Here is a 25641-nt window from a genome sequence, read left to right as displayed (position 1 = left end):
GAAGAAACAGGTGTATTCCGACCATAAACTGAATGGATCAGAAGAGATCGTAACTTGATCGAGTATATACAAGAAAGGTAAAGCAATGTTATGGGCGATGATTATATAAAAAATAGGAGTTGGCAAAACTGCAATGTTATCCAATTGAGACATTTTCATTTCGGAGATACATCTCACATATAAATACGTTGCATAACTTACCAGACATTAACATATATGACAAACTATTTCGACCTGTGCATAAGCAGTCCTAGCAATGTCTAGTTTTACCTAGCATTCCCTGCAAACGTATTTGTTGTTCCATCAGAAGATATTGAATACTGAACTATAGCTGTATGGTATGTTAATTCCATGACTGCTGTCGTCTGTTTTGGAAGATGTGCTGGTCATTGTGAGACTTTTGTCAATCTATTTGTATGAGCTATCACTAAGGGCTAATGGTTGAGAAAGTAAACAAAGTGCTGTCTTCTATCATTTTACATATACACTTACATATTATGATTTATCATTTGCTGTTTAATTGTAGGTTTTCTATTGACAGAAAACAGCGGCCCACTCTACCAAATTACCTCTTCCAACAGTAAGTTTTCCTAATTTGTTATATGAGACTGGTATTTTATGTGTCAGACGTGTTGAGAGTGTAGAAATTAATTTTGCTTTATATCTGTAAAGAATGATCTGGCATTGAAGGGAGTGAAGCGTTTCCAGACAGGTATTATTTGGTGATTTAAAAAAGGTACAAATGATCTCTCGATAGTCTTCTGGGGTGATCCATTTCACTTTTAAAACGCTAATCTCGATTTTGAATTATTGGTAAGAACCTTTTAATGGTTGTCGTAAACCTTTGATGGCAGTTCGATTAACGAGCAAGATCATTTTACGTAACCTAACGGTCACCGATATTGTTCAACAGATATTCAAAGGTTATTTGATCATTGTGGTATTATGCATTTTTATGGCACGTACCTACCTCCTCAATGTAAACTGGGGAGGTTTTTTTAACAATTGGGGCTAGTACGATAGGCATATAATTAAAAATGGAAGATTGTCGCCCTTAATGAAGTAAAAAGGTGAATAGTTTAACACGTTTTATTGTAAAAAGTAGCAATAGCACTAGGCAAATGCTTTCCCTTCCCTTTACTATAATATAGATATATATATATATGCTTACATGAGAAGAATGGCTATACAGGTAAGTTGTATGGTCTAAATAGGCTTTATAATATGTATGAATACTTTTGATAAAGATAATTGAGAACGTCTGTGATAGAACGCATTGAAAGAAAATCGCAAAATAACCATATCGATGACATAGAAAATATTTTTTCTTATAGATTACTTATCTCATGCATCTTGTATCGACCAAGTAAATCACACTATATGTGTACTAGTTTTGTAAGATCGACAACATGGGGAATGATTATTCAAACGCAGATGAACAAATACACATTGTAAAGACCTACTGCCTATCAAGACTGACGTAAATGGCTTGTAGCTTCCGGTTACATTCCATTGACAGATTGAAGAATGGGTTAATTCCTGTAGCAATAATTGAGAAAAAAAACTATCTCGGGCAATTTTATTCAATCGTACTTAATATTCCCGCAATTAAACCCTTTAAAATACGCTTTCGCGTCTTTAAAGATAATGTTCAGCACATGAAAAGCATTCTTCACTGTGAATCAACGAAACAATTCCCATTTCAAAGGAATATCTCAACCATTTAAAAATAAAACGACACAGTCGTATCATCGTATTGTGCTAAGTCGGTCACTGAAAACGACGAGACAGCGCAAATGGGAGATTTTATTGAAGAAAAACAATCAATGACCTATTAATTACAATTATTCTGACGGCTCCTCTGCAAAACTGAGTATTAGTAGAGAGCCGATTGACAGTGCTAAATATATTATGTATTTAAACCAATTTTCGTCAATTTAGAGTTCTTTTTTGGTTAAGTCGATAAACTCAATTGACCCCAGACATCCAACTTGAAGTTTCATTTATGGAAATAAAATGTACTGTTTGATAATTATCAAGTACGAACTCAAAGAGCGTAATTAAATTATGTATAATTCAAACAATTTAATCGTCATTATAGTCGCTGGAATGGTGCCTTTTTGGTTTCGACGAATGAGAATGTGAAATTGTCTTACTTCAAAACAAATTATTAGATAAAATGGTATTTGTTGTTTGGTCATATACAAAGCCAGTGTGTTTAATCTGCCATTTACCGACCAAACTGCCTCGCTGGATTAACAACGAAGCTGCAAATGTCCGTGCTTGCCATTGTACGATGTCTTTGTTTCTGAATTATTTGCATACAACTGGTACATCAGCAGTCACTTTGCATCACATTGCGCACCAGTAAACAGACTCGAACTGCTGCACCTCCCTCCTACAGACTCGAACGGTTTGGAGGTGTCTCCATATGTACATCTAGTAAGTCTATTGTCTGAGTAATAAATCTGGATTAAGTATTGTGCTACCTTGCCATGATAAAGATGATTCAGTGAACTGGTACTTGGTATAACATCTTTATATGGCCTAAGTTGATCAACAACAACAAAAACAAGCCCATTGTACAACTGTCCCATGACTTAACCATTCATATTTACAGTATTCTATATATAATTGGGGACATCTTAAACAGACGAGAATTTGCATTATGTATTTAACAGATCATGTCATACTTGACAACCTGTTATCGCCACTATCTAATGTTTTGTACACTCTAGTCGTTGCAGCCTCCTGGTAAAATGCTGTATAATTGTTGAACTACTTTCTTTCGCTTCTACTGCCATCCTTCGGTATCGTCTTCTAATGCATCTCTAGTTAACCCTTTGTCAGAACAATCTAACCAGGTGGTTATGAAATAATATTTCAGAATTGCAGTATTATCGTTACATGTTTCTTCGGTTTTACTGTCCGTGTGGCTTTCATATCTTTCAATGTATAACTTCCAATTTTTACGCTTCCTGAGTACAATTTCATATGATTGCGTTGTTTGTAATCGTATTTTAACGAGTATACCCAAAAGAACATTTAAATTTTGATCCTTTTATAGTTTATTTCTGCTCAATTTGATTTTTAAATTTATGTATTGCCTTAGTAGTAATCTTGTCAATTTATTATGAATTACCTATGCATACGCTGTTCGTTGGTTGAGGGCCATATAACCGATCAGTCTTTGTACTAAATATGTTTTAACATAATAATAATAATTAATATTATAAGATATCTGTGATTATTATAATGGGATAGTGCTTGAGGGGCTTCGTCGCAAGTTGTAACATAAGCTGTCACACGTGTTATGTAACAGGCAGGGTTGCAACAAACGATGACCAGGGTTGTGGCTGTATGTTCAGTATGAATTATTGCATACGGTACTTGATTGTTATATTACTGGGAAACAGTTCCCATAGAGTTTTTCAACATTAAACCAATTAATTGCAAACGTCTTGTAAACCAAGAGAGAAGACACACAGTGATCAGTATACTGTTTTACACCGTGTCAATTGATATTGTGTTTGTCGTTTCACCTCTCTAACCCTACCGTAGAATATAGTTATCGATGAAGACGTAACGCTAGACGTACTTTACTGCGGTCACCTGGGGTCGTCGATGTGTGTCGCCTATATTAGTCGTAGTAAGACGGTAGATGACTGATAGGAGGGCAGTGAAGCTGTTTAAAGGACGTGTTCCACGTTCCCATATACGTGCTGTATGTAACTGCGACAGCCTATCCGCATCTAAGGAGCTGACCGACCTTAGGGCGTGACCTGGACGGGCAAGGTTATTTTGAATCTCCGAGGGCCCGTTAAGCAGGAGACTAACCCCCTCAAGACGACAGAACACGGGCTTTGCCCGTGAAAAGTAGTCTATAAACTCATCAACCAACCAACCAAGGTAGCTGACTGCGGTTCCTGTAGGTCGGATCCGTCAATACAATGATAGATGTGTCTACAAAGACTGCCGAAGGCATTTGATTTTCCCCCTCAAATGCCGAACTCAGTTTTTGCAATGGCCCGATGAACTCTCATTTTAAAACCCCTTTGAGTTCAATGAAGACGCAAAAAACGCATGCACCGTGTGTGTTTTGTGCAGACGTTTCTTTGTCTTTGAGTCTAGTGCACTGGTTAATTCACTACTGTGTCTGTTATATTATGTTTACATGTCATTGCTACTCACGTCATATTTACAACTACGTTTTTTATGAACGTCCGATGATTCTTTTCATCAATTAAAGCAATTTGACATGAGCAAAAATGACAATAATTGTGTGTACTTTTGTTTATCAAAAATCTATATCTCGGCAAATTTATATTAGAAATCGTACAAATTATTGGAGTGTATGATGGTGAAATGTATAACATGTAAACTTTAAATGCGTGCACGGTTTTTGTCCATACTTCGTAGATGTTCCAACATGGAAGAATTAATATTAATTAGCAATAACGTTTTATATGCTATTCTACACGTGACAATTCGAGAAACATTTTAGGGAAACGTTACAGCTGACCCATCGGGGACACTGTATTTACCGGTGTTTTCATCTCGTTAGTGTCAATAAAGAACCGCTAACCTATATTGACAGGCTGTCGCTGCTCCTGGTCAATATGTGTCGGTTTTAGTGTGATCGATAGCCAAAGTGCCCGGGTTGCTGACCGTTGTGAGAAGAGACATTAGATGTGAGCGCACAATGATAGATGCATGTTGTTGTCAGTTGGAGGTGAGACCTACTTTGATAAATGGACACCTCAACATTAGTCAGCCGTATTAACATCCCTGACCTTCTCGACAATATCGTCGGATACAAACATCACCAAACGTTTGACACATCTCGTCGGTAAATACACATCGCCAAACGCTTGGAACATCTCGTCGGTAAATAGATATTTCGAAATGTTTGGAACATGTCGTCGGTAAATAAACAACGTTTGCATCCTTGCAGGTCGGGGATCGATAAATGAATAAGGCTGCTCTTACCCACTGCATGTATTGTAAGCGGCGACTAATGAGGGAACCCCTGCAGAATTGGGGACTTGCTTTAGCGACCAAAATAAATCTGCTGCACCCATTGCAATATTTTGGAGCTTTACCTTTCTTTCTATTTCTAACCACCTTTTATTTCCTATCGCCTTGCTTGGCAACACCTTACTTTTGGCTTAAATGTTGAGCGTTCGCCCAAGTGAGGAAGGTAATGGGTTATGTCCCCAGGCCGGGGCATAACAAAGCCCTTACAAATGATATTTGTTATGTCCTGCTTAACGTTCAGCATTTTGGGGAATGGCAACAAAACCAAACCAAATTGGAACATCACGTTGGTAAATAAAAATCTCCGATTGTTTGGAACATCTCGTCGGTAAATAAAAGTCTCTGAATGTTTGGAACATCTTGTCGATAAAAGAACAGCGCCTCCGAACGTACATAATATCGATGGTAAATATATATCCACTAACATTTGGAGCATCTAGTCGGTTAATGAACATTTTTATAAATTTGAAACGTCTCGTAATTTGTTTCCATGACAAACCAAGAACACAATTTACTTGTCAAGCACACAGGGGAAATATCCTTACAGATGTATATTTGCAACATCAGGCAATGTATTTTGTCTCCTTTCTACGAATAAAAATCTATTGTGCCATTTATTTTATGTAGTACCTCTGCTTTATCGAAGATTTTCCTCTGTGTCCTTTCCTTAATGAGATACTAAACGAAACACAAAATGATCTGCTGTTACTATTGTACTACTCTTGACCCCCATCAACATTACTTCATTGTCTAAGTATTCCTACCGTTTTATTTACGGTATGAATACTTAGACAATTGTCTTCAATGTTTCCTGTATGAAATAAAATGAGCTGATTGATCGTTAAGATTTCTTTTTCAAATACACAATAATTTTACAAATTGGTTGCCATGCTTCTGTCTCTAAATTTTTCTTTAATAATTGAACATAAATATATATATTTTATTAACTTTTGACGCGTGGCCATTTTGTCTCTTCAATTATATCTCTCATATTGACGGTTGAAATGTCGCGTGGATCAAAAGTTATCTGGACAGATATTAGAAATAAATTATGATTAATTACATTTTCATGACACGTGTTGTCCGTAAAAAAGGAATCATATTACGTGGAATAATTTAATTTTTAAATTTGAATTATTATTTGACTTCTTTAATAAACAGGTGATTCTGCTAATAATGCCTATGATTGATCACCGGCCAGTGAGCATATGCCCTCTGTGTGTTATACAGATATCATGTCACAAGCGAGGTGACGGAGTAAAACCAGCTCTGGGATTTCTAAGGTATCTCTACAACTACTTGTAATCCTAAATCCTTTTGTGTATCACATTCCCACGTGATAGATTCGTAGCATGGACAGTATATCAGAGGGCAGGTGAACGGCGGTAGCACATGGAAGTAAGTCCCTTGTAATTATAAAAGAAAATCGTGAACTTCAGCAATGCAATTTTAATGTGGAACATATACTTACAATGGAAATGTCTATTGTCAAAATATGCATTTTCTATAGAAGCATTTATTCTAAGTATTTATTATGAGGGACATGTCAGATCCATAGCCTCGGTTTATTGGCTGAGTGTCTCATCCTTGCATTACTTTTTATATCATGTCTTTCAATAACTGTGATATTGTTATCTCTTTTATATTTCAATGAGAACACACAACGTGTATGGTACTAGCGGACCCCTGAGTTCCTTTTGGTCTGTAAAAATGTAATGTAATGGTAAATTCATATTTGGAAACGTATTTCATAATTTCTTATCCCCCCCCACCCCACCTCCCAAACCACCCAGTGTTAGCTTTGTTTGTATATTTGGGAAGTTGTTCTAGCCTTTGTTAGTGTGCGTGTAGAACAGCAAACAGTATAAAATACACTTGATGATTTACAACAGTATTGAATTAGCTGTAAACGTTTTCTGCTCTAAATACAAACAAAACCTGACGCGGACTTTTTATCACACCGCTAGTATTATCTTTTTATCTCGAGACTGTTAACCCCGATACCCCGACTAAACCCAAAACACCTCCCATATTATAACCAATAACGATATTTAAGATTTTTCACAGCGATAGTTATGTCACAGCATTAAGAAGTGCTTTTGAAAGTTTATTTTACCTAGTGATGTGTTGTGTGTGAACACGCTTGCGTGACTGACTATTGATGTAACATATGTAATATCACACCCCTCTGCTTACTCGACTGTTTGGCCTTTTCCTACCCGCCCTCTCCTTTTTCTGGTCTCCTTTCTCGATCATTCTCTGTCCCACTCATCCCCACTCCTCCGCCTACTCCGTTTCATGCCCAACTATTATCCGTCCTTTCGGTTTCTTCCTTTCTGTATCCTTCTCCTTCCCTCTTCCCTTCTATCACCTCCCTGTCATCTCATTTTTCTGTCTTTTATCACTGCCTTTTTTTCACCTCGTCTTTCTCTCTTTTTCATTCCACAGCCTCCCTGTCAACTACTTTCCATCTAGTTGTTATCCTCGCCCAGCACCGACTCTTCCTTCTAACCTCTTTACCTCTCCTCCTCGGCTCCCTATATTTTACGGCGCATCTCATGGGATGAATATCATTTTACACCTTTACTACATCCACTGCATCGAAGTAAGAAAGATATATATTCCCTTGATTTAAGGAAGTATCACAATTATGCATGCAAAATATGGACATTGTCTTATCAAAACCTCTAATAGTAGGCCAGCATACCCGATATTCACTTGCAGAACATTTTACTCCAAAAAATTATTAGAGTGATGTATGGTGTATGGTGTTTTATAAGGCCGTCAAAATAGTTGTTTTGGAATGGGTTTTTTCGATTAATAAGTAACTTAAATAATACCAATTGTATTTACTTTATTTCTCTATCTGTTTATTTTCTGTAAAATGGCAAATTCCATTTAAACTTAAAATTAGGATGAGCGATATTAATAACTGCACTGTGCATGTATAAACAAATTCTGGATGAGATGTCCGTTCTTGATGATTTACAAGTAGTGATCTTCAACAAAGGATTTCGAGAATACCGACAAGGTAAGCCGCAAAGCATGCAAACAAAATGAAAATCGATTCTGCTGAATTAGAGCCAAGGTAATGATTTGTTTCAGTCAAATATCTTCTTAGAGTCTGCGTTGACGCCACCATGTTTCATAGCGCACGATAACATAATAATTTACCTTGACTACAAAACACTACTACTATTAAAATTACGTTCATAACGCGTCTTTTGTATTTATTTAGATTTCGATATTTGACCCTCTATTTATCTTCGTTAAACTTTGATTGACTTTCTTTGTATTGCGATCAGTTCTATTGGCGTACAGCTATGCCTTGCACCTTGATGGATGAGAATTCGATGACCGTATACAAAGGCACACCTGCTGCCGATGTAAGGCAATAAGCTATTTGTCTCTGTGCGCACGCGTGCAGGACGTGTGCATGTTACGGCAGATGGAGTAACGACCAATAACAGATCCCCTGTCTTATTTGACAACCCCCGTACTAAGACAACGCACACGTGCTCTCTACATCCGGCAACACGTATAAATACGTCTGACGCGTGTCTGGTAGTGACAAGGCGGGTATGGCACGTCACGAGGTGGCGGCACTTCAACAGGTTAGGAGTCTGACTAACCACGTGACATTTATTACCCGTCTTTGTGCAAACAGTGAGCGTTGTTGGTGATGCGTCTACATGATGTGTGTTCACGTGCTGCATTAAAAGCATTTTGTTACGGGCGCGGATATTGGGGAAGCAATTTTGATACAAATGTCACAAAATACAAATATCGCATTTTTATGGGTTCTTTGTTCCCACTTTATTTTTTTGTTTCATTGAATTTATACCATTAACCAAACATGTTAACATACTTTCTTCTGTAGTATTTATTCTAAATCGTACAAACTTCTGAATGTTTGATTCAAACGGTATTTCTTAACGGGTAAACATCTACGAAAATACAAGAGCAGTTAAGGTAACATTTTATTTATATATAAAATGTATACAGAAAGTATTAAGAAAAATCATTTTACATCTTTTTATTATTCTTGGTTGTATCAGCATAGGGATAGAAAAGCTATAAGTAAGGAAAAACATGAAAACCATTAAGCACGTTCAGGGTTATTATTGTAGGTACATGGAACACAAGGTCATTGCTATATTTGTTAGAATATTTCTATGTCGCTGACTATTTAACATTCAAAACAAAATTAATATACGTGACAAAATTAACTCGAATTTAGAGCCAAATAAAAATAATGTTTTTGTAAGCACTCTTACAAAACGTTTTAACGTTTTATTTATAACGCAAATGTAAACATGTTGTTGTCATAAAAGATCTTGCGGTCATACGACCAGGAACGTTGTTGTTATACAGCCATACACTTTGTTTACTTATGTTTGTGAATTATTTGTATATTGCTGACGCATTGGAATCATTTTATAATGATTCCCTCGCTCTTTCATTATTTTATTGCTTTGCATTGCCTTAGCCCTGTGGTCATTTTATAATTGTTCCCTTGATATTCAATCGATGTTTACGTTAACACAAATGGAGCGACGTCATTTGGAACAGTCGGTTGATGTCTGTTTGGTCAAAGACACAGTCGGAAGATTATTTACAGCCAGGTTGTGAACAAGTGAAAGTGGTCACAACTAGGTAGCAAAAGTCGTCAGCCGTGACGATTACAATCTGTTCAGCTAATGCATCACTCGTCTGATATTACACAAAGTATGGATATAAAAACGACATTCGGGTAGCGGGGTACCGACCTACTGTCGGCACGATAGGGCACTGACCGTACCGGCCGGTAGCGGTGGTACGGCATTACAAAAAGGCCATTAATTGTTTCCTTTTAGATATGAAGAAAATACATTTAGATTAAAATTGAAAGGTTAACGAGGAATTTTACTGTCCCTTATATTCAACTACTGTTTAATATTAATGATGGAAACTTGCTGTTAAGGATGTTGCTACTGAAAATGAAAAAACTGCAACAAATAAGTGGCACTTACATTCAATCATTCATTCATCACTTATTCATTTATTTAAGTACATATCGCTTTTTTTTTTTATTTATGTATATACATTTTTGTTTATCTAATTATTTATGTAGGGTTTTAATAATTCATTCCTTGTATTAATCAATTTATTTATTTATTAACGTCTTCACAACAGGCAATATCATCCGGCAAATTCAATAGACCCCAGATTATTATATATTACCCCTGCACTATGTCACATTGGTCTCACAACATTTAAATTCAATAGACCCCAGATTATTATATCTTACTCCTGCGCTATGTTACATTTGTCTAACAACATTTAAATTAAATTGACACCGTATTATTATAACTAACCCCTGCACTAGGTCACATTGGTCTCACAACATTTAAAATCAATTGACACCGTATTATTATTTCTTACCCCTGCACTAGGTCACATTGGTCTAACAACAGTTAAATTCAACAGATCCCAGATTATTATATCTTACCCCTGCACTAGTTCACATTGGTTTAACATCATTTAAATTAAATGGACCCCAGATTATTATATCTTACCCCTGCACTAGGTCACATTGGTCTCACAATATTTAAATTTAATTGACCCTGGATTATCAAATATTACCCAAGCACCAGGTCACATTGGTCTAACAACAAGTAAATTCAATGGAGTTTGAAATTGATAAGCTAAGGTATTTTAGGCACCCTCCACCTGTTTCAAAAGTAGTTTAGACAAATTTTGTACTTCCCCACGTTTTGCCCCTAAAATCACCGATGATTCCTAGAAGGACGAAGCAGCTGTATGGCGCAGTGTAAACTATTTTTGGCAGACTTTATCTATTACTAAATATCAAACGTGCAAACACCTGTGTGTTGTTACGACCTCCATTAACTTGTAGAGGTGTTTATATGAAGTATACTGAATACATATTTACACATGACAGGTGTAATCAGCCGACAGACGGCAGGTACGTCTCAATAAGTGTGTTTAATTCAATTAGCATTTGCAAAAACGACTCTTTAAACATGTGGAATACGAGGCAGATTGGCATGTAACGTGTTATCAGTACCGTTGCTACTTTGGTTGGCAGTCAGAAGGGTACTTTTGACCTGTGCAACGCTACTGTTACAATATGTTACCTGTCATGTTTTACACCTGGGTACACCTGTAATCAGTATCACGCACGCTGGGCTTTAATACCAGGTTCTAAGTTTACAAGCGGATAATTAAACTTCGTAGCTGTTGCGTTTCCACGTTCTCACGTGACATATGACTAACACCTTCCGGTTTGCATGTTCACCTGGATAGGAGGTCTGAAATTGAACCTATTTCATGTTCTCCGTGTTGACTCGGGTTGAAAAAGGTGTAAAACAAAGACAAGGTAAATTCAGTTTCAAATAGCGACTGTCCACACATTGCAAAGCATGCACGACAACAGGGAAACACATTTTTCTCTCGCCTGTTATATTTAATTTATTCACAACATTCATCAGACATCAGGTTTCGGTAAAAGACATTTTGAACGGTTAAAACCAATCTGTAATGTGAAGTTTTGTTAGCTTAATGATAACGTAACGCTAAGATGCGTTTTGCGTATTTTTACAACAACGTAGTTCGTAGCCTTACCTCCATATATCATAATGTAACATTATTATTAAAACCATACTGAAACATCAGTATTTTAAACGTTGCAATCAAACTATTTTGATGTTTGTCAAGAATAATATTTTCCTTCTTTTTCTTCTCCATTTACTTGTTAAAATAGAACAGGCATTTTGAAGTAATTAATATTCAGAATGCCTGCATTTCTTTCTCGTTAAAACGAAACGGGATTCTCTTTATAATGTTTTTCTCAATCTTTTTTCTTCCGTCAAGATATATGAAGAAGTTTTATTCATCTTTTCACGCTTACAACAATAGTACGTTCTCTTTATTTAAACTCCATTTAACATTAAATAAAAAATTGAGTTCAGGCGAGCGTGACGTAGTTGAATTACTTTTACAACCCCGTTCACGTTCTATTTACACACGGCATGAACATAGTATCTGAAAAATCAATACAGATTTATGGCCATGTTTTGTGGGAGAGGGATGTTGTAATATTTATGCATAAGGAAACATCTGTACGATAGGTTACTACTGGATGTTATCAGTGATTAAATCAACGTTAAATACAAATTGAATATGATACATTGCATGTCATTTTGAAACATGGCAATTAATCAGCGGCCTGGTCTTACATACCTTGGGTCATATTCACTAGCCAGCTGTGGTACATGAAGGTTAGCGAATGAGTGGAAAGGGGAGGAAAGTGGAATGTAGGGAAGGGAGGTCGATGGATGATCAAAAGTTTAATGGTGTTATTTTTAAAGAATAAAATAGCGATCGGGAGGGGAGTAGGTGTTGGGTTGCGAAAAAAGGGGGAGACGGGGGTCGCCCCATCATCTTTTCAAGGCCTTTTTGTTTATGCTTTTCTCATATAGAAATGTATTTTGGAAGTTTTTCTAAATCATTTTCTCGCGTTCAGTTATCAGAAATAGGGGAACTCCCAAAAGGACACCCTCTATCCGACACTGACTACTGTATGTCACCAAACCCTTACACAACACTGACTACTGTGTGTCACCATACCACTACACAACACTGACTACTGTGTGTCATCATACCTCTACACAACACTGACTACTGTGTGTCCCCATACCTCTAGACAACACTGACTACTGTGTGTCGCCATCCCTCTACACGACACTGACTACTGTGTGTCACAATACCTCTACACAACACTGACAACTATGTGTCACCATACCTCTAGACAACCCTGACTACTGTGTGTAACCATCCCTCTACACGACACTGACTACTGTGTGCCACCATACCTCTACACAACACGAGGTATAGCGACACACAGTAGTCAGTGGTGACATACAGTAGTCAGTATTGTGTAGAGGTATGGGGACACACAGTTGTCAGTGTTGTGGAGAGGTATGGTGACAAACAATAGTCAGTGTTGGGTAGAGGTATGGTGACACACAATAGTCAGTGTTGTGTAGTGGTATGGTGACACAACACTGACTACTGTGTAGAGGTATAGTGACACACAGTTGTCAGTGTTGTGGAGAGGTATGGTGACAAACAATAGTCAGTGTTGTGTAGAGGTATGATGACTACTGTGTGTCATCATACCTCTAGACAACACTGACTACTGTGTGTAACCATACCTCTACACGACACTGGCTACTGTGTGTCACCCATACCTCTACACGACACTGGCTACTGTGTGTCGCTATACCTCGTGTTGTGTAGAGGTATGGTGGCACACAGTAGTCAGTGTCGTGGAGAGGTATGGTGACGCACAGGTGTCAGTGTCGTATAGAGTTATGGTTACACACAATAGTCAGTGTTGTGTAGTGGTATGGTGACACACAGTAGTTAGTGTTGTGTAGAGGTATGGTGGCACACAGTAGTCAGTGTCGTGTAGGGGTATGGTGACACACAGTAGTCACCATACCTCTACACAACACTGACTAGTGTGTGTCACCATACCTCTACACACCACTGACTACTGTGTGTCACCATACCTCTACACAATACTGACTATTGTTTGTCACCATACCTCTACACAACACTGACAACTGTGTGTCACAATACCTCTACACAACAATGACTTCTGTGTGTCACCCATACCTCTACACAACACTGACTACTGTGTGTCACCATACCTCTACACAACACTGACTATTGTGTGTCACCATAACTCTATACGACACTGACAACTGTGCGTCACCATACCTCTACACGACACTGACTACTGTGTGTCACCATGCCTCTACACAACACTGACTACTGTGTGTCCCCATACCTCTACACAACACTGACTACTGTTTGTCACCATACCCCTACACGACACTGGCTAATGTGTGTCACCCATACCTCTACACAACACTGACGACTGTGTGTCACCATACCTCTACACAACAATGACTTCTGTGTGTCACCCATACTTCTACACAACACTAACTACTGTGTGTCACCATACCTCTACACAATACTGACTATTGTTTGTCACCATACCTCTACACAACACTGACTATTGTGTGTAACCATAACTCTATACGACACTGACAACTGTGCGTCACCATACCCCTACACGACACTGACTACTGTGTGTCACCATCCCTCTTCACAACACTGACTACTGTGTGTCGCTATACCTCTACACACCACTGACTACTGTGCGTCACCATACCCCTACACGACACTGACTACTGTGTGTCACAATACCTCTACACAACAATGACTTCTGTGTGTCACCCATGCCTCTACACAACACTGACTACTGTGTGTCACCAAACCTCTACACAACACTGACTACTGTGTGTAACCATACCTCTACACGACACTGGCTACCGTGTGTCGCTATACCTCTACACACCACTGACTACTGTGTGTCGCTATCCCTCTACACGACACTGACTACTGTGTGTCCCCATACCTCTACACAACACTGACTACTGTGTGTCACTATACCTCTACACAACACTGACTACTGTGTGTAACCATACCTCTACACGACACTGGCTACCGTGTGTCGCTATACCTCTACACACCACTGACTACTGTGTGTCACCATCCCCCTACACGACACTGACTACTGTGTGTCGCCATACCTCTACACAACACTGACTACTGTGTGTAACCATACCTCTACACGACACTGGCTACTGTGTGTCACCCATACCTCTAAACGACACTGACTACTGTGTGTCACCATACCTCTTCACAACACTGACTACTGTGTGTCGCTATACCTCTACCCACCACTGACTACTGTGTGTCACCATACCTCTCCACAACACTGACTACTGTTAGTCACCATACCCCTACACGACACTGGCTAATGTGTGTCACCCATACCTCTACACAACACTGACTACTGTGTGTCCCCATACCTCTACACAACACTGACTACTGTGTGTCACTATACCTCTACACAACACTGACTACTGTGTGTCACCATACCTCTACACGACACTGGTTACTTTGTGTCACAATACCTCTACAAAACACTCCTCTTACTCTGTGACATACATTTATATGCACACAGCAAAAAACATTACCACAGCTGTTGCATCGAGAGGTGAATCACTAATTGCCCGTGACTGCGATAAGATCCGGAACATTCTATACCGTCATGATCGCCGGCTTTTAGTGTCGCCCTGATAATGAAAGGGATTGTATGTTCTCAATCGTTTCTCGTTGACAGCTATTGAGTATTAATTTTATATAAATTGAATCTCGGAAACGAAATGGATGTGTCAAACACTAAAATGACGTACATTACCAAAATCAAAAATATATTATTCTGAGACATTAAACCGTGCAGTAGGGGCTACAGAGAAAGCATGACATTTCCACTAGAAGTTACAAGAACTTATCTGCTTTTTGGGTTCGTACCCTTAACCTTTTACACACCGTCCACAGGGTGTCAAACAAACAGCCGTCTTTGATAATTATTTGATGAGCATAACGATCAACAGTACTATTTCAAAAGAGACAACGAACTTATTACTAATTACTGAATTGTACTCGATTTCATTTTGAAGTTTAACAGACCTATCCCCTTTTTGAAGGCCTTATCCTAATGCTCATATAAAGAACAAAAAATGTAATGTTTTTAAACAGTCATTTCTACTTAGAAACTCGCGGTATAATATGAACATTCTCTTTCGTGCCGTAAGATAATTTATAACTTAATGGTAAAATGTGATAAGTCTTATAAGAGAAAATATCAAAGCTAATCATGAGTTGCGTTGCGCACCTGTTGTTGTCAATGTCCAGTTGAGCACGTGCTTGTACCAGGATGTTCATTTTCATACCTAATGAATGGAAACTAATTTGTACGTAAGCGACATGTTTCTTGCGATAACTGAATGCTTCACATTGGGTACATGGTCATTGATGCGAGGCTAACAGTTAAAGATATAATTAGTAGAATATGACTTGGTCAGGTTGTAGAAGTCATTGAAAGGACTTACGGGTCATTAGCAACACCGGACAACAGGTGTGTACGGCTTACTCTGAGCTTGTTACAGGGTGGAGTAGGAGAGGGATGGAGGTTGTCAGAAAAATGATTCAGAAGATGAGATACATTTTATTCTTATTTGTCCTGCTTGTTCTATACTGAGAAACACATACATTAAGCAATATTACTACCGATGCCCCAGTGTGTATACATAAATTGAATTATTGTCATGTAAAAATATTACAACATTACGAAGATTGGGTATATATTTAAAATATGCTACCGCCAAAAGAAAAAAAACTCGTGCAGTAACATTGCTAAAGTATGTATTCTTTTTTATGTGATAAATGCTGATATGGAATTGTCCTCCGCCATCGTGAACATTGAAATATGTTTTGTGTTCTATGTATCCATTAACCCATATGCTGTGTTGCATTCGGGAAAAAACACCTTGAAAGACTTGTCAGCAGCCTGAGTATGTTGAAGTCGTCGTGGGTTCACGATACCTGGCTCTGATACCTAACTATTATAACATGCAGAGGCACTTCCTCTTCAACAAGGAAACCGTGATATCTTCAAATGAGGTTTGTTCATGGCCTCAATACGTTTTTCAGTTTCCCGTTTGTTTCATTTAAAAATATCACGGTGCTCACGGTAGGAACCGATACGATGAAATCTTAAAGCATTCCAGGTTTCCTTTCGAAGATATTTTTATTGTTTTCTTTTTTGCATCTAATACGTTGTTTATAAATAATTATTGAATCTTCCGCGCGTAAATTATACAGGAAACAAAGTTTTACCCACAGTACCAGTAAAAGGTGAAAAGGACACATGGGTGTGCCGTAACATTGTCAACTCCTCTCCTGTGATATGGCACTGCACAACAACTTTGACCTAGATTCAAACGTATTTACTGCCAATAGTAATACCATCATATGATTTCCCTACAGCCCTGTGGTAAGGAACAGTCATTAATCAGGATATCCCAAATTATATTTACAGGTGACTTCCGTTTTTATGGACATTATTATATGAAATGACACGATGTTATCAGAAAAGCTAGACGTACGTTCTGGCAACAGATCGAGGATCTACATGAGCCGCATGACATGTAATCTGCAGCCAATGGGCAAAAGGATTGTATTTCATACAGTATGTATCTATACAACCGAACACAGGTAAACGACTTTATCATCAAATAAGTCGTATGAAGTGAGCCGCATGATGTTGACGGTAACAAAACACTGAATCCTGTCTGTGTTATACATGCAAATTTCCCATGTGGGCTGATCAGATAATCCACATATGATTCATTTTATACCAATATCGTGTAACACTGCACTTTAAAACCCATGTTTGTAAATATCATGTTCTACCTGTACCATAAGTAGTTTTCTTTAACCTTTTGCATCGAATTCCCCCACTTGGGGCAGTTACATAGAACCAAAGTTGGCTATAATGATGATTGTATGTCATTGCTTTAATTGATGTTAATAACGAATATCAGATTCCATGATTGCGGAGCATAAATATTCATATATTTGCAGGGTCTGGGTGATTTGTTAAGGATGTAACGACTAGAACACGAGTGTAAGGATCATCCGGGTACCTACTGCTGAAGACTTGTTATGTACCTGTATCGACCAATGATTTGTTATGTACCTATATCGACCAATGATTTGTTATGTACCTGTGTTGACTGCATACAGCATCTGCAAAAACTAAACACGTGCATTCGTCAACAGCTGCCTTGAACGATCGAAGTGTTTGTGTAAACTAGATTGTATGTCCCGCCATTTAAACGCCTATCATATTTAATTTCTAAGCTTCACATTGCAGATAAAAAGTACAATTATCTCAATTTGGCACTGATTTCATGAAGATGACACTTCGTTTTAAAAAGCAATGCAATAAAGCACAATTGATGTTCAAATGAGTAGTTCGTCTTTTTGCCATCACAAATTTAAGAAGAAGATGACATTTTCCCTGTATCAAACTATTTGTAGTAATTTTATGCTAGCAGATCAGTTGCAATAAAAGAGTACTTATATAGTGCAGATTTATGACAGGATTGTAACGGCGTTTAATTGATGGTAACATATTAATGGGGTGAGGATTACTTCAAAAGTTGGTTAACCATAGGGGTAAAAAATGTGTTGGTTGATGCTCATGTTGGAGTAACTATGTTCAGATTTTGATCTTACGGCTTATTACACTACTAGGGTTACGGTAACAGTATTACGGTGTTTATCGAACCGGTAGCTTAATAGTATGTCTATCGACGCATTACACATTGTAATCAGTAACACTATATTTACACTTTATATTTGTAAGATAATTATAAAAGGTTATTGATCCTGTCAAAAATGCATTACATTATTTGTACATCATTAAGTTAAAAAACGTAACTTGTGTATCGACGTTATATGGGCCTCAGATAATGGCAGACAACTGCTTAATGGAGAATAATTAAACTGAGCTTGTTACCGAGTAGAAGTAAGTCTGTGTTAGCCAGGTAGATCCTCGACAGTACCTGACGTCATCGTGTCACTGACACGCCAGGTTTAAATACAGACAATAAAATCAAACCAAAAGCTAGGATTAGATAGCTTTGTAATAAATGGTCAAGATAGCAAAACTGACCACTTAAAGGTCAGCCCAGGCCAACAAACCTTATTCACTGTGTGGTCAGTGAAAATATGCCGAGGACGATCATGGATTTAAAGACCAATAAAGCTGCGGCAATTCGTATGCAAATTAAATAGGACTGGCAGTTTTGGCGGGAAACACTAAGGGAAATAAGGAAGTTATCAATGCGCGTTTGATAAGGCACATCGGCACCTATACGTTACCATTGTTCTCCATCCTTATGCGGGTTCAAAGACAAAATGGACCTGATGCATCCGACTCCATGATTCCAATGGCGTAGGGCAACCTATAGAATCAGCCTTTCATTCTGTGCTCTCTGCCTTAGGGACATTGGACAATGCTGTTTTCTCTGTTTTCTCATACAAACCATGTAAACATGTGATACTACGACCGTCTGAAGTGCAATGATACCAGTTTCACTGAGATGGAGCAATTAAGTGACCCTGTGCGAGCTATCAACCGTTGATAGCATCGTGGTAATATTGGTTTTTGCACCAATATTTCATCACTAAACTGCAAAACAATCACAATACTTACTATTGAAAACCGGGTAATGATAATTTATTTATGTTTCTATTCATTTAATCACTATTCATCAGGAAAGAAATGTGAATATGAGAGGTTTTAGCAAAATACACAATAATTTATTATATGTTAATTCCATATGAAATATTTAAAGTTTTGGATGCCCAACATGCAAATCAAGATATATACGAAAATATAAACAATAGCATTGTATTCGTGTGAGTAAATAGGGATTGTCCAGATATTCTCAGTTTTGTCAGTCCATGGTTTAAACAGAAAAAATATATGGCCTCTGCTTTAAATTTGTTAACCTTTTGAACCAAAAGAGTGAGTGCACATCCTCATTCAATACGAAATTTTGAATAATCCTTACAAAAAATATTTGAAATTTTTCCAGTATTTTTCTAAACTGAAATTCATCATTTAAGGTTTCAATTCACATCCCCTTCGATATCAAGTGTTGTTCAGACCAATTTAGATTTTCCACATTTTGTCCTTAGCTAGCATCATCTAAGTCTTAGAAGGAAGAAACTGCTCTATGATGCATTGCTGGTGCAGTCATGTGTGTGTGTTACGTGCATCCATTTGATAGACGGAAAACAACTGTTATACACTGAACAGATAAACTAATTGTTATCTCGTATTTAAAAGTTTCTTTATTGATTTAATGTTCACATACTCAAGTTATTTGTTCAAACAATGTTTTTCTTCTAACTAGCCGATTTGTTTTGACCAGTTAACTCTTAACACAAGAATAAAAGTATATTACAAATTCGGGGTTTCGTTAAGTGGTTATAACATATAAGATATGTATAAAAAACATTTTGAAAGATTCTTTTCCCTTAAATCAGAGCACAGAATCTGAATCCTTACAGTGGAATAAATAACTGATTTCATTTTACACACCGTCCACAGGGTGTCAAACAAACAGCCGTCTTTGATAATCATTTGATGAGCATAACGATCAACAGTACTATTTCAACGAATTAATTACTGAATTGTACTCGATTTCATTTTGAAGTGTAACAAACCGATCCCCTTTTTTGAACGCCTTATCCTCATGCTCCTATAAAGAACTTTCATTTTTTAGAACTGTTTACGCTGAAACACTGTAATTCAACATTACTGGTGATGCATTAACCTGGGAAACACTTTGACTTCATTCTCTTGTATTCATTTACATACTGAAATGTAATCACAGGAAGTGAAAATATTCGCCTTTTTCACACAGGAGAGTTCGCCACGGGCGACCAATGATTAGAAGCGTAACAACGAGAACTTGGCGTTGTCAGGTGGCTGCTGTCCATTCTTTAAAAAGGCCATTAATTTTGTGTTATACGATAACTTCAGTGTTCGATCTGTTTAAGGGTGTTGCTTTTAACACTAATCGCTTGTGATGTACTCAACCGAAGGGTCCTATATCTCACCATTAAGAGGATATTTAAGAAGCCATTTTAAACAGAATTCAAAAGGAACTGAAAGGAAATAAATTGATATAATTGTATAGTTCTTAAACAAATAACAATCGCGTTGTCATAAAGATCAGTATCACCCGTTTATGTGCGTTACCTGGCCGAATGTCATGACCTCATTGGGTATCACCTGGCCACCAACAGGAAATGACCATCTACGGCGGAAGTGGGAGAAAAGGGTCGACTCAAAGGTCTAATTTTTCCAGTGAATCTAAAAAGACATACTCAAGCACTTGTAGGTCGTTTTTCATTTCAAACACAAAAGCAATTTTACAGGTAGCTGAATAACTAACTAACAGGTGGGTTTGTTATATTGTGTGTATTTCGAATACTTTAGTACGGGAAGGACATTCGGACCAGCGAGTCTTACAATTATATAGATATAATTTTTATGATCACAACAGAAACGTTCATTACAGTCACTAGATCCAAACAAGCGTATATATTTTGGTATGCATAGGATATTTATCTATATATATTGGCAAAGAAGTGATAAGACTATATACTTGTTGAATCAAACAATAATTACACATTAGTGTGCTATAAATATACCGATAATGTCTTTATATAGATATTTACAAAAAGTAATAAGACAATATTATGATTTGTACCAACACTGATTACACATTAGTGAGCTATAAATATACCGATAATACATTTATACATATTTGCAAAAAGTAATAAGACAATATTATGATTTGTACCAACACTAATTACACATTAGTGAGCTATAGATATACCGATAATACATCTATATATATTTGCAAAAAGTAATAAGACAATACAATGATTTGTACCAACACTAATTACACATTAGTGAGCTATTACTATATACCGGTAACTCATGCGTTGTTTCGTTGATGGCGTTTAATCAGTAGTTTATGTATGCGTTTATTAAACGGGATCTAAATTGTATTCATGTCTTTGGAAAACACAGAAAAATGATAAAAAGTAAGGAAGCATCTATTTGAAAATTGAGTTAAACAATGCAGAAGGACAACAATGTTAACATTTGTTCTACACCATATGGCCATTTCGTCCATTTATGGTTCATCAGTGTTACTTCAGGTTAAAAGGAATGAAAATGTATGCATGGCGTCTTGCAACATTTATGTAGAAATAACAGAATGGTAAAGTTGCTTATATAGACCCTTCACTAGTATAACATAACAAACATACATCGTTTTGGTGCAACATGTAATCTATTCTTAAAATGCTCTGTCATGTTGAACTATGTCAGAATAAATTCTCGCGTCACAGTTATTTGTACCAGAATCTCCGACTTAACGAAAGGATTTTCAAAATTGCTTGCCAATAGTGGACATTGAAAATGGACGCCAGGCAGTCTGACGGCGGATTTTATATAACGATACGGCTAATACATACATTATAATGATAATATCGTACGGTAAATTGTTAGCTGACATTTACCTTGACCTTGATCATGGGAGGGAAAGGTAGGTTGGCAGGTGCGAAGGGGCGTTCGTCAGAAGTTGATGATTTGCACATTAGGGTAAGATGGTTTGTTGACTGCGCTACTCGTAACGACCCTAATATGTACCTGTCGGCATTTGATGAATCTACCTGACTCTTACCTGTATACAGATGTGTATTCTGATCACAGAAACGCACACCTGGGCGACAGGTTGACTCGCTGTGTAAGCTTAATACCCTCGTTGTCATGGAAACGTGATGTATTCACGAGCTGAGTTATCTATATGTCATATAGACTAAATTTGATAATCCTACCGTTATAGTCCCATAATCTTGTGTTCAGTTTGCTAACAACAATATTTCAGTTATTTTATTAATATAGGCACTATGTTATTCTTGTTATTCGGTCAATATCATAAATCTTTATGAAAACATGACATTGTATTCCAACGACTCTTCGCCGTACCACTACAAAGCATGTACTGTATAGGGTAATAGGGTTCTATTCCGGGGACATAATAATCCCCTATTTCCTCAAACATTAAATAATCTAGAATATCATTTTTGCTATAACTCGCATCTCAGTTATCTTTGAAAAACTTAAAATGTGTGTTTATGATAAACAATTTATCTCTGATTTCTAAATATATACTGTTCATTGATCAGAGCTACGCATATATCGACGTATTCGATAAAGTGAAATATTTAAAAGTGTTAGAATGTTCTTTAATCCTGATATTACGAAAACCGTGCAAATCGCAACCACGTGTTACGTATCTACGTCATAACTTGCGTATCGCTACCGCTAAAGTCTTTGTTCTATAAATGACTCTATGATTTGGAGTGAAACATATGTACGTTATTTGCCCACACAGAGCACCACAGAGGGATTTCCTCAGGCAGGAACACTGGGTTACATCTGTTACATGCAATACGTGTTTTCTACAGGTCGCATATAAAACCGGCGATGCGGACCCAAATGTGGTCACAGGTTGTCCGGAGACCTTTGTGCGGGGGTCTTATGTTGCGTAAACCTGGTACGACCTGACTCAAACAATCCCTTTGTTTCCTCTACATCAAAACATCATTCTTTAATTCACGTCATCAGATTTCGGATAGTGCATACACAAACCTTTCCATGAAAAAACGTCTGTACTAGGGCACCTGTCCCTTTTGTACGTTAATACTATTATTTCAAAACGTGTTACGATGTATACAGGTATGCTTAAACACGGTTCGCTTACCGATAAGTTAACAAAAAATGGTCTTGTCCATTATTTATTTTAAGTACAGAAATATAGATTCCCACAAAACTATTTTCTATCTCGGACAAAACCACACACAAAAATGCAAATAACGAAACTTTGGTCAGATATGTGTGTAAATCAACACCCTCACCAAATGTAACCATCGGGAATTCAGAGTATATATATGGTAGATAGAGCTCTATATGAGAACAAAATCATTATGCCATTGGTTACGCAGCATTTATCGCGAAGGAAATATATCGTTCTTCTATCAAAACCTGCGATATAGTAGATAGTTAACACAGCGTTCACGTTCCTTTAACTCATTACAGACAGCAAACAGTTTTATCCATGTCCAGTAAACTTCAATCGAATGAAATTATGGCTTTGTGGAAAACATCAAAACTGTACAAACTGAGAGATATTTTCAATTTCTGGTCTAAAGTTTTCTACCGTGGCACAGGTGTGGAAAGCGTTTGATCCTAGCGCCTCTGACAGGTGTAAAAGGAGTAAACGTCACACTTGGGTTTTGTGTGATAATAACTCGTGTCAACAGGATTAGTCTCGCTCCACGCTCAGGAGAGCTAGAACCCGAGAAAAACACAAGTTTGTACAAATAAAAAGATAAAAAGGGCAATTTCCAATATCTAAATATTAAGGAATTTCACACGAACGACAACTTCCGGTTAAAAAGACAATTATTTGCCAATGAAAATATTTTTGTTACACAATTAGAGTATATCAACACGCTAGAAAGCAGTCACCTTGTAATCAGAGAGAGTAACTTCCACCTGGCTTCATCTCAGAATAATGGATACTTGTTTGATCTTATGCTGCACAGACATAATACCTCATGCAGCTAATCCGTCGTTTGTCAAATGTTGACCATTGTTCTCGAAGGCTTTTAAGTAGTGATAACCAATACATGATGTATATCGATTTTCATTGTTTGCTTTACAGAACAGTTTTACGGTTCATCTGGGCTTAAATTATTGTACAAATAATTCATAGTTATTCTAGAGGTGAACAGGTTTGTTTATCATGGTATTATGTGTGCTTCCTTCTGATATATATACGAATACTGCTAGGACCGAAAGGGAATGTGACTTATGTGATCTCAATGATATAGAGGACGAATTTCACTTTATTTTGAAGTGTCCATTTTATTGCAACATACGCTCTAAATACTTAAAGCCATACTATTATCGCAAACCAAGTGTGTTTAAACTTATGCAATTACTTAGTGTAAATAATGTTAGAGAAATAAACAATCTAGGAAAGTTCATACATTTCGCATTTAAGCAACGTTCTCGAGTATCATAGTCTTATATATATATATACATATGTATGGCATGTATTACTCTCCTTATTACATGTACATGTTCAATTGCATGAAAGCTATGTATGTAATTGTTATATAATAACTGTATTGTACACATGTAATTTAGACGTGAAGCCGAAATGATTCTACAGTTAAAAGAATTGATAGTATTATCACTGGTATATCAAATTCAGTTATTTTACACATTAACGTTAACGTTTGATTCTGGTAAGCATGTATTGAATATGTATGGTTGTAGAAATATCCTGTACCTATAAGTTGTAAACTTTTTGTAAAATAAAATGAACGAACGTGATTCTTCGTAGATGATGACGTTTTGAGGTTATCCAGATTGATTCAGGAGTCTGAGTACGAAGCATCCATATCAGGTTTGGCGGAATTTTTATTTATTTGGTTCTAATTTAATTTATCATCGTTCTGTCATTGTCTTTGTTTTGTTTCAGTTGCTTATATCTGTGCTGGGAAAACGTTTTCGCTGGACGTAACTTGGCATTTCAGTTGTCAGTCAAGCAGACACAAATGATGTATCTCACTACATATTACAGTGTTAGAATATTGGATTGGCAAACACATTAAATCGGTAAATATCAACGCTTTAACATAATGGTGCATGTTTGTTATTTTGAAAATCTATTTAAACTCTCGTTCGATTTTAAACAATAAAAAAGACCATGGTTATGTCTCTTTTATCAGGTTCACCACACATAAAATTCGCCGAATAATAGTTAGGAATCGAAGTTTTATTGCAATGTAGGAAATTATTAATACAAATATACACTATCTTCACACCTTTGTACCATTAGTGTCATTCTATGTAAATACATTGTCCGATATTGACCTTAACTTTCAGTGCATTATTGGCTATAACGTTACCATCCGTGTATCATACCTATGACAAGACAACTGACATTT

The 25641-nt window shown here is 37.1% G+C and overlaps 1 long non-coding RNA gene across 1 annotated transcript; it reads left to right on the top strand.

The window, feature by feature from the left end:
* Positions 1-25097, top strand: LOC110446764. Its single transcript, XR_002462502.1, has 3 exons — positions 1-77; positions 527-580; positions 25035-25097. It is a non-coding gene; the product is annotated as an uncharacterized LOC110446764 (long non-coding RNA).
* The last annotated feature ends 544 nt before the right edge of the window (positions 25098-25641 follow it).

This window comes from Mizuhopecten yessoensis, unplaced genomic scaffold, assembly GCF_002113885.1.
Source record: "Mizuhopecten yessoensis strain PY_sf001 unplaced genomic scaffold, ASM211388v2 scaffold2995, whole genome shotgun sequence".
Classification (NCBI taxonomy): domain Eukaryota; kingdom Metazoa; phylum Mollusca; class Bivalvia; order Pectinida; family Pectinidae; genus Mizuhopecten; species Mizuhopecten yessoensis.
This window is presented reverse-complemented; position numbering and strand designations above follow the sequence as displayed.